Below are 10419 nucleotides of genomic sequence, written 5' to 3'. Positions count from 1 at the left end.
ATTCAGCCTCCTACAGAGTCTTCAACCTCTTTCACTATAAAGTGGTTGAAACTGTGGATGTGCGGTTCGATGAAACTAACGGCTCACAAAGAGAGCACCTTCCAAATGTGCTAGATGAAATTCCACCTAGTGAATCAATCAAGCTTATGGGAACTGGAGAAATCATACCGACTGAAGCTCAGACTGAAGAGGAACTTATCATTTCTGCACCTAGTCAACCTCAAGACAATGCTCATCCTGAAGACAATCCTCCTAATGATGACAATGATCAGCAAGAGCAAAATCTTTGTCCAGTTCATCCTCGTGTTGCAAATGAAGTACAGATTGAGAAGATAATTGATAGCATCAATGCATCTGGTCCACTCACTCATTCAAGAGCAACATAGCTAGCAAATTTCTGTGGGCACTTTGCATTTGTCTCAATATCTGAACCCATGAAAGTTGCTGAAGCCTTCATGGAACTTGAATGGATTCCAGCTATGCAAGAAGAGCTTCAACAGTTCGAGCTGAACAATGTGTGGGAACTGGTCAAGTGTCCTGATCCTCGTAAACACAATATCATAGGCACTAAATGGATATATCATAACAAGCAAGATAAGCATGGTCAAGTTGCCAGAAACAAGGATCGTCTCGTTGCTCAAGGATACACTCAAGTTGAAGGGATTGACTTCGATGAAACATTTGCTCCTGTGGCTAGGCTTGAAGCCATTCCCATACTGCTAGCCTATGCTAATCATCATAACATCCTTCTGTATCAAATGGATGTGAAGAGTGCCTTTCTCAATGGCAAGATTGAAGAAGAAGTGTATGTTGCACAACCACCTGGCTTTGAAGATCCAAAACACCCTGATATGGTATACAAGCTCAATAAGGCACTATATGGCCTTAAACAAGCCCCTCGTGCTTGGTATGACACACTCAAAGACTTCCTGAAGAGCAAAGGCTTCAAACCTGGTTCCCTGGATCCCACACTCTTCACGAAGACATATGATGGTGAATTGTTTGTGTGCCAAATATATGTGGATGACATTATCTTCGGTTGCACTAATAAAAAATACAGTGATGAGTTTGGACACATGATGCAAGAGCAATATCAGATGTCCATGATGGGTGAGCTGAAGTTCTTCCTTGGTCTTCAAATACGTCAGCAAAGCAATGGCATCTTCATATCTCAAGAGAAATACCTCAAAGACTGCCTGAAGAAGTTTGGAATGCAAGACTGTAGAGGTTACACGACGCCAATGCCAACCAAAAGTCATCTGGGTCCTGACGCCAATGGTAAAGAGTTCGATCAAGAGGTATACCACTCCATGATTGGTTCTTTACTTTATTTATGTGCATCTAGGCTAGATATCATGCTTAGTGTTTGCATGTGTGCCCGATTCCAAGCGGCACCAAAGGAATCACATCACTTAGCTGTGAAGCGAATTCTTCGATATTTGGCTTACACCCCAACACTAGGATTATGGTATCCAAAGGGCTCAGAGTTTGATCTAGTTGGATTCTTAGATGCTGATTATGCTGGTGACAAGGTGGATCACAAGTCTACATCAGGCACATGTCACTTTCTAGGACTCTTACTTGTTTGTTGGTCTTCAAAGAAGCAGAACTGCGTATCTCTCTCCACTGCTGAATCTGAATACATTGCTGCTGGATCTTGCTGTGCTCAGCTTCTACGGATGAAGCAAACACTCAAAGACTATGGCATCCATCTGAAGCAAGTACCACTCTACTGCGACAATGAAAGCACCATCAAGATTGCCAACAACCCAGTTCAGCACTCGAAGACAAAGCACATTGAAATTCGTCATCACTTTCTCAGAGATCATGCCATGAAGGAAGATATTGATATCATTCATGTCAACACTGAAGAGCAACTAGCAGATATCTTTACAAAGCCCTTGGATGAGAAAAGGTTTTGCAAGTTGCGGTGTGAGCTAAATATCTTGGAATCCTCAAATGTCCTGTGATTAGGCACACATCCTAACACTTATGCATGTTGATGACTTAGATGTGCAACACACAAAGTAACGTATATCTTCAATTAATGAAGACTTACACTCTAAGTGTGAATACATTAATGCGGAATTTGACTTCGGAGCACCATGATAATTGTGCGCCGTGTCTGGGTCTAATACTTCCTATACGGTGGGTAATGCCACCACCAAACTTTTGTTTGGAGAGTTTTCTGTTGGCGTTACATTTGCAAAGTCTTCACATTTGGTTTGTCTTCAATATTGACATGACTTCATGTTTATCTTCACAATGTTGATTTGGTCTTATTCTGATAAATTCATATATTAGTGTTCTGTCCTCTACAGCATTCACTTATAGCTATGTCTTCTCATTTGAATCTTTTGATATAAGTGAATGTGACCGGGCCCTAACCTGTTTGTGCTTCCTTCTCAAATCTATCTATCCAAATCATATGCATTCTATTGAAACTGTCGAATGTCTTCTCTGCATCCTTGTCAGCAGAAGATACAGAGACAAACATTAAATCTGTTTTAAATGCTCAATCCTTTTTGCCTGAAACCCGGAGAAGCGGGAACGACCACCCAACAATCCAGGCGTGCGTGGGAACATGTAACAACTTCCAATGTGTTGCATGTTCGCCACGTGTCCCTCAGATGTGAACCGCTAGGGGCACCTGCGTAATAACGATGTGCCGTCCCTGTCCTTATAAATACACGCCACATTCCAGTCATTATTTCTTCTTCCACTTCTCCTTCTCGCACAAACCCTAGCGCCACCGCTAGCCCTCGAGGATGCCGGCGACGAAGCGCTTAGCTACCGTGACCTCACTGACGCTGTCCTCACGCTGGCCGCGGACATCGTCTTCTCCGCCGTCGCCATAGGTGTCCTCCTTCGCCAAGTTAGGGCACGAAAGATCGAACTGCTCGCCTCATCTTCTACTCCGTCTATTAGTTCTTCGTGTGGTAAATAAAACCTCCTTTTTACTGCCCATTTGATCCGATAGATTCATCCTTTTCAACCACAAGTGGTTTCTGTACCTACAAATTTGGATCTATCCTGTTCTGCATCTCATAACATGCCTATTATATTCACTTATGCTTCACAAAGTAGTTAGATTCCTCACTTGTACTTGTTCTTGGATTCGTACAAATCTGGAACCAACTCTCAACATATTAGTGAATGTCTTTGCACTATGAGGTCAATGTCTTCTAAACTTATTTATCTTCAAAATCTTCTGAGAATGCATATGACCTCTTCCCCTTCCCTCGCATCTATAATGCTATCATAGGTACATGTCCATGGGAGAATCCCTTGGTTCTCATAGTCTGCATTCTTTTGTAGAGTTCTTACAACGTCACATTAATTCTCCCGAAGCCAGTTCCTGTCTGGCCAGAAGACAGAAGCCTTTGCAAGTTCTGAAGCCATTCAGTCTGAACTTCATGGCAACAGAGAAATCAGTCAGGAAGGGCGGTAGACAGCGCCGTGGGAACACAGCTAAGGACCTGCCACCAGATCTCTATGAGCTATACAAGTCAGATCCTGAAGAGACCTATGGTGAACGCAAGAACCGAATCCAATGGATTCGAAGACATTGGGCAGAGGAATGGTTCAAGTACAAATTTGTCACTGACGAATATGCTGAAAAGAATGCCATCAAGAGCCCCTGGGGAGATATTATATACAAAGGTCTTCAGCCCAAGTCAAAGTCCGAAGCCATTGCTCAAGGCTTCTACCCTTGCATGGTCCGTGGACCTCAGCCTGCTAATGCCGATCCATCCAGTCTGCTATGGTGTCGTGAAGACAATCTCTTTAAGCGCAACTTCCAGTTTGCCAAAGAGTCTACAAAGAAGAACAAGAAGGACCCTGGTCTTGACTTCAACCCGGGTCCATCAGCTCCTCGTGCCGATGGCACCTGTGATGCTGAACCCAATATCATCGGGCCCTTCTACAACCTTGAAGGTCTCATCTCACACATTGCTGTTCAGGGGGTAGCCGTGGAGCACTCTACAGATGATGTTGATTCTGATGAAGCGCCTGCTCCTCCCAAGCCACAGAAGCAGAAGAAACCAAAGGCTTCAAAGCCCTCCTCTGCGCCAAAAGCTTCGCATGCGAAGCCTCTGGCCACTGCACCTCCTGAAGCCAGTGTGCAGTCTAAAGATCTCTCACGCATCTCCAAGACTGAGAAGAAGAAGAAGCCCAAGACATCATTGAGCTTACTGCCCTGCCCACTCCTGGTGAACACTATGAACCAGGTTGTCAGCTGCATCAGAATGCTTTGGAAAGCATCTTCCAGAAGCCAGAGCCCAACATGAGCCAAATGCTGAGCATGATGAAGCTGCTGCCCCAAGACGCTGAATATCCACATGAGTTCTTTGTTGAAGACCTAGAGTATCTGCCCTGCACTATTTATCATATCATCAGGCGAACTCTATGGCCTGTCAAAGGACACTCTCCTGCAGCGAAGCTTGAAGGAGCAATGAAGACATTGGTTTTCTATATCTTCAATGGCATCAGCTTCAATGCTCAAGAGTTCTTCATCAGACAATTGGCTGCATCTGGCTCCGATATATTTGGTCTAAAGTTCTATGCCCCATGGGTAATGTGCCTCATCAAGCTTCACTCTGCTATCAACTATCAACCTTCTGCGTGCAATCATCTCATATTCTTGCCAGAGGTTGATCTATCTGTCGAAGCCATATATCCAGAGCCTGCCAAGGAGCCAATTTATCTTCACAATGTCAATCGTCAAAGTTTCACCCAACCCATTGACGGAGTTCAGGCCATCACTCATGTTTATCCTTTGGCTGGCAATACACGTGCCCCTTGTGCCCAAACTAAAGCCACTGAAAGCACAATTGCCCAAAGGCCTCGGAAGCGATCTTGTGTTCTCAATGACTGAGAGCTTCTAGTCGCCCTGCATCAGAAATAGGATAAGCATCATGACTGGATCAAGCGTCAAATGCATAGCCTCTTGGTGGATGTCAATCGCATTCGCAACCTTGCCACCAAGAATGCGTTTGTCACTCATGAAACCTGTCACCGGTCGTCGAAGAGTCTGACTTTGCTGAGCTTTGAAGATGATCTTCAACATGATGGCTTCACGGAGAGATTCAAGTTTGATTCCACTCCACCCCAGAATGCTCACTTGCGTCGGACTCCCTCACTCAAAGACTCTGACTATTCCTCCTCTCCTGAAACTGTTAATGCCAGAATTATTGATGACCAAGATGATGCTACTTCACCACCTCCAACTTCGGCGTGTATCGACACTGCACCAAGTTCTTCTGCACCACCAAACCTCGACGACGACCCTACTGCTTCGCCTACTCCTCATGGGAACGAGTAGAAAGCTCTATGTCTTCAAACCTTTTTGGTCATTACTGACAAAAGGGGGAGAAGCATATGAGTTGATAGTCTTCAAGCGGGTCCATATGGGTGGTTGCTATACTTTTGCTACATTTGCCAAGTGCTTACAACTCTCGCTTTTGATACATTTGGTTCTTTGAGTTGTAACACTTAAACTTGATGGTCGTTTGCTACCTTTTCTGTCAACTATGTGATGCGATGATAAATTCCGCATGTGCGATGATAAATTCCGCACGAAGTCATTTTGCAGACGTCCATTTTTCATTATGCATGTCAGTATCTTCGTTATATCTCTACATGCATGATGAATTGTCCTCATAAGTTGAAGAGGATCTCCACAAGTACAACCTGCCATGTGCATTTGCATTCGAAAGCAAAATACTTATATGCACATCTTCAGGGGGAGCCTTTTTTCTACTTACGAAGACAATACCTCAATCCTTTACAATTTCACATACTTTTATCCCCGTTGAAAACTTCAACCAGTTTGTCATCAATCACCAAAAAGGGGGAGATTGTAAGTGCATCTAGTGCCACCCCTAGTTTGTTTTGGAGTATTGACGACAAACCTGGTTGAGGGACTAATGTGTTTGTGAGAATTGCAGGATAACACATGTAGTAGTCCCTCATTGATTCGGTTTACCTACCGGAGATGACCCCTAAAAATGTGTGAAGACATTGAAGACAATGGTGGTATGTGAAGATATTCATATTGAAGACTATGACATGAGAAGACATCGCATGAAGACTTTGGAGCGCGAAGACATAGTTGTTTCATAGTTTCATTTTCTTCTTTGTTGAGTCATAGAAACCACCGTACTGTTGAGTGGGGTCCAAGTGAACAAAGTCAGAGTGACTAAAGTGATGCTCAAACAAATCCTAAGTCTTCGAGCGAATACAATGAGAGAAATCTTATCCAGAGCTGGATAAGTCATCTATACTTGTAGCCCAAGTCAAGCTGCCGCGTGTGCTTGAAATCTGGCCGTTGGAACACGTGTCAGTTCCTTAGTGACCCAGGGTCATTTCGGACAAATCAGGTCGGGTTGCCTAGTGGCTATAAATAGCCCACCCTACACCATAAATTGGTGGCTGCTCAGATGTAGTGCACGACTTTTGTCATTTGAGAGCAACCCACCTTCGAAGCCTTTAAGAGAGAAATCCTTGCAAGGACAAAGCCCTAAACACCCAGAGCCAAAGAGTGTTAGGCATCACTGAAGTCTTTCTATCTCTGTGATCTGAAGACTTGTTACACTTGAGGACTGTGAATCCTCCAGCCGTTAGGCGTCGCGTTCTGAGCATCCAAGAGTCATTGTGGATCGCCGGTGAACAAAGTCTGTGAAGGTTTGCAAGTCTACCTTGAAGACTTACCTGAGTGATTGGGCGAGGCAGAGTGTCCTTAGCTCAAGGGGAATAAGGTGAAGACACGGTCTTCTGAGTTGAATCTCAGCCTCCCTTACCAGACGTATAGTTGTCACAGCAACTGGAACTGGTCCAACAAATCCTTTGTCTTCACCAAGCAACTGGTTCTATCTCTTCCTTCTCTTTGCTTACAGTTTGTCTTCGTGAAGTCATTGCCTTCTTGCATTATCCTTTTGACTTCATTGTGTGACAGTTTGTTCTGATTGGCTTCATACTATCTTCCATTCTGATCCATTCTGATCCATACTGCCTAGCTGCTAATAGTCTTCGTGCTTTCACTTCATTGAATACCTGTCTATGGCTTGCCTAGTGTAGTCTACCTTCCGCTGCCTAGTTTAGTCCACCTTCCGCTGCATGTTAATAGGTTCATTTCTACCTTCCGCTACATGTTAAAGTGATATGAAACTTGATAAGATGAAAAAAAAACTTGAACAGAGGGCACAACACTCTGATTAAATGGATAAGCATGAAAAGATCATGATCTTCACAATTCGAGATGATGACTGAAAAGAGCTATATCACAAAGCCTCCAGAAGAAATGAAAGAATGGAATGGAATGGACGGAGGGGAACAAGATCTTGAGAGAGCATGCTTACAACAAATGCTGGAATGGAGTTGTTGGATTATCAACAACGAAAAGTGTTGGGGGATATTACTACCAGTATGACCCGCCCAGGAGGGGCCGGGTCAGCCCTAATGGAAGGTTACCTAAGAAGACTGATATGCAGTCAAGATGATAGTTTATTAAACATATAAAAAGCCCAAGGGCCTCGGGCCGGCTTAAGGCCCATTATTGTAAACCGCCATATGGACGGCAAATACTTGTACAAAAAGGCATGTAAAGAAAGTCACCGAGTCGGACACGATTATGAGCTGGCTGGGACTCCGTAGTACACCTGGTGTCAACCCGTGTATATAAGGGGACGACCCGGTGGCGGTTTAGAAAAAGAAACAAGGAAGTCGATAACTGATGACCCACAAGTATAGGGGATCTATCATAGTCCTTTCGATAAGTAAGAGTGTCGAACCCAATGAGGAGCAGAAGGAAATGATAAGCGGTTTTCAGCAAGGTATTCTCTGCAAGTACTGAAATAAGTGGTAACAGATAGTTTTGTGATAGGATAAATTGTTACGAGCAACAAGTAACAAAAGTAAATAAAGTGCAACAAGATGGCCCAACCCTTTTGTAGCAAAGGACAAGCCGGAACAAACTCTTATAATAGGAAAAGCGCTCCCGAGGACACATGGGAATATCGTCAAGCTAGTTTTCATCACGTTCAAATGATTCGCATTCGATACTTTGATAATTTGATATGTGGGTGGACCGGTGCTTTGGAGCTGTTCTTACTTTAACAAGCATCCCACTTATGATTAACCTCTATTGCAAGCATCCGCAACTACAACAAAAGTATTAAGGTAAACCTAACCATAGCATGAAACATATGGATCCAAATCAGCCCCTTACGAAGCAACGCATAACCTAGGGTTAAGCTTCTGTCACTCCAGCAACCCATCATCTACTTATTACTTCCCAATGCATTCCTTTAGGCCCAAATAATGGTGAAGTGTTATGTAGTCGACGTTCACATAACACCACTAGAGGCTAGACAACATACATCTTATCAAAATATCAAACGAATACCAAATTCACATGACTACTCATAGCAAGACTTCTCCCTTGTCCTCAGGAATGAACGTACTCACAAAGCATATTCATGTTCATAATCAGAGGGCTAATGATATGCATATAGGATCTGAAGATATGATCTTCCACCAAATAAACCAACTAGCATCAACTACAAGGAGTAATCAACACTACTAGCAACCTACTAGCACCAATCCCGGACTTTGAGACAAGAATTGGATACAAGAGATGAACTAGGGTTTGGAGATGAGATGGTGCTGGTGAAGATGTTGATGGAGATTGCCCTCTCCCGATGAGAGGAGCATTGGTGATGACGATGATGATGATTTCCCCCTCCCGGAGGAAGTTTCCCCGGCAGAACAGCTCTGCCGGAGCTCTAGATTGGATCCGCCAAGGTTCCGCCTGTTGGAAATATGCCCTAGAGGCAATAATAAATTGATTATTATTATATTTCCTTGTTCATGATAATCGTTTATTATCCATGCTAGAATTGTATTGATAGGAAACTCAGATACATGTGTGGATACATAGACAACACCATGTCCCTAGTAAGCCTCTAGTTGACTAGCTCGTTAATCAATAGATGGTTACGGTTTCCTGACCATGGACATTGGACGTCGTTGATAACGGGATCACATCATTAGGAGAATGATGTGATGGACAAGACCCAATCCTAAGCCTAGCACAAGATAACGAGATCACATCGTTGATAAGCTCGAACCCAAAGCGGATAAAATGCATCTTCATAGGACACCCAAAACAGTTGGGTATACCTCCTGTCTCAGATTCGAAAGCAATAAGGGATTGTTTCTAGAATCGGGTCCTTTCTCGAGGAAAAGTTTCTCTCGAAAGAGTTGAGTGGGAGGATGGTGGAGACTTGATGAGGTTATTGAACCGTCTCTTCAACTAGTGTGTGGCAGGGCACAGGAAGTTGTTCCTGTGGCACCTACACCAATTGAAGTGGAAGCTTATGATATTGATCATGAAACTTCGGATCAAGTCACTACCAAACCTCGTGGGATGACAAGGATGCGTACTACTTCAGAGTGGTACGTAATCCTGTCTTGAAGGTCATGTTGCTAGACAACAATGAACCTACGAGCTATGGAGAAGCGATGGTGGGCCCGGATTCCGATAAATGGCTCAAGGCCATAAAACCCGAGAGAGGATCCATGTATGAAAACAAAGTGTAGACTTTGGAAGAACTACTTGATGGTCGTAAGGCTGTTAGGTACATATGGATTTTGAAAGGAAGACAGACAATGATGGTAAGTGTCACCATTGAGAAAGCTCGACTTGTCGTTAAGATGTTTTTCGACAAGTTCAAGGAGTTGACTACGATGAGACTTTCTCACTCGTAGCGATGCTAAGAGTCTGTTGGAATTATATTAGCAATTACTGCATTATTTATGAAATCTTGCAGATAGGATGTCAAAACATTCTTTCCTCGACGATTTTTGAGGAAAGGTGATACAACCGGAAGGTTTTGTCAATCCTGAAAGATGCTAATAAGTATGCAAAGCTCCAGCTATCCTTCTAGGGACTGGAGTAAGCATCTCGGAGTTGGAATGTATGCTTTGATGATGATCAAAGATTTTTGGGTTTATACAAAGTTTATGAGAAACTTGTATTTCCAAAGAAGTGAGTGGGAGCACTATAGAATTTCCGATGAGTATGTGTTGTTAACATGTTGTTGATCGGAAATGACATAGAATTTCTGGAAAGCATATAGGGTTATTTGGAAAGTGTTTTCAATGGAAAACCTGGATTAAGCTACTTGAACATTGAGCATCAAGATCTATAAGGATAGATCAAAACGCTTAATAGTACTTTCAAATGAGCACATGCCTTGACGTGATCTTGAAGGTGTTCAAGATGGATCAGTCAAAGAAGGAGTTCTTGCCTAAGTTGTAAGGTATGAAGTTAAGACTTAAAGCTCGACCATGGCAGAATAGAGAGAAAGGAACGAAGGTCGTCCCCTATGCTTAAGACATAGGCTCTACAGTATGCTA

The sequence above is a fragment of the Triticum aestivum genome, chromosome 2A, assembly GCF_018294505.1.
Source record: "Triticum aestivum cultivar Chinese Spring chromosome 2A, IWGSC CS RefSeq v2.1, whole genome shotgun sequence".
NCBI classification, from domain to species: domain Eukaryota; kingdom Viridiplantae; phylum Streptophyta; class Magnoliopsida; order Poales; family Poaceae; genus Triticum; species Triticum aestivum.
The sequence above is the reverse complement of the archived record's forward strand: the minus strand, read 5'-3'. Positions refer to the sequence as shown.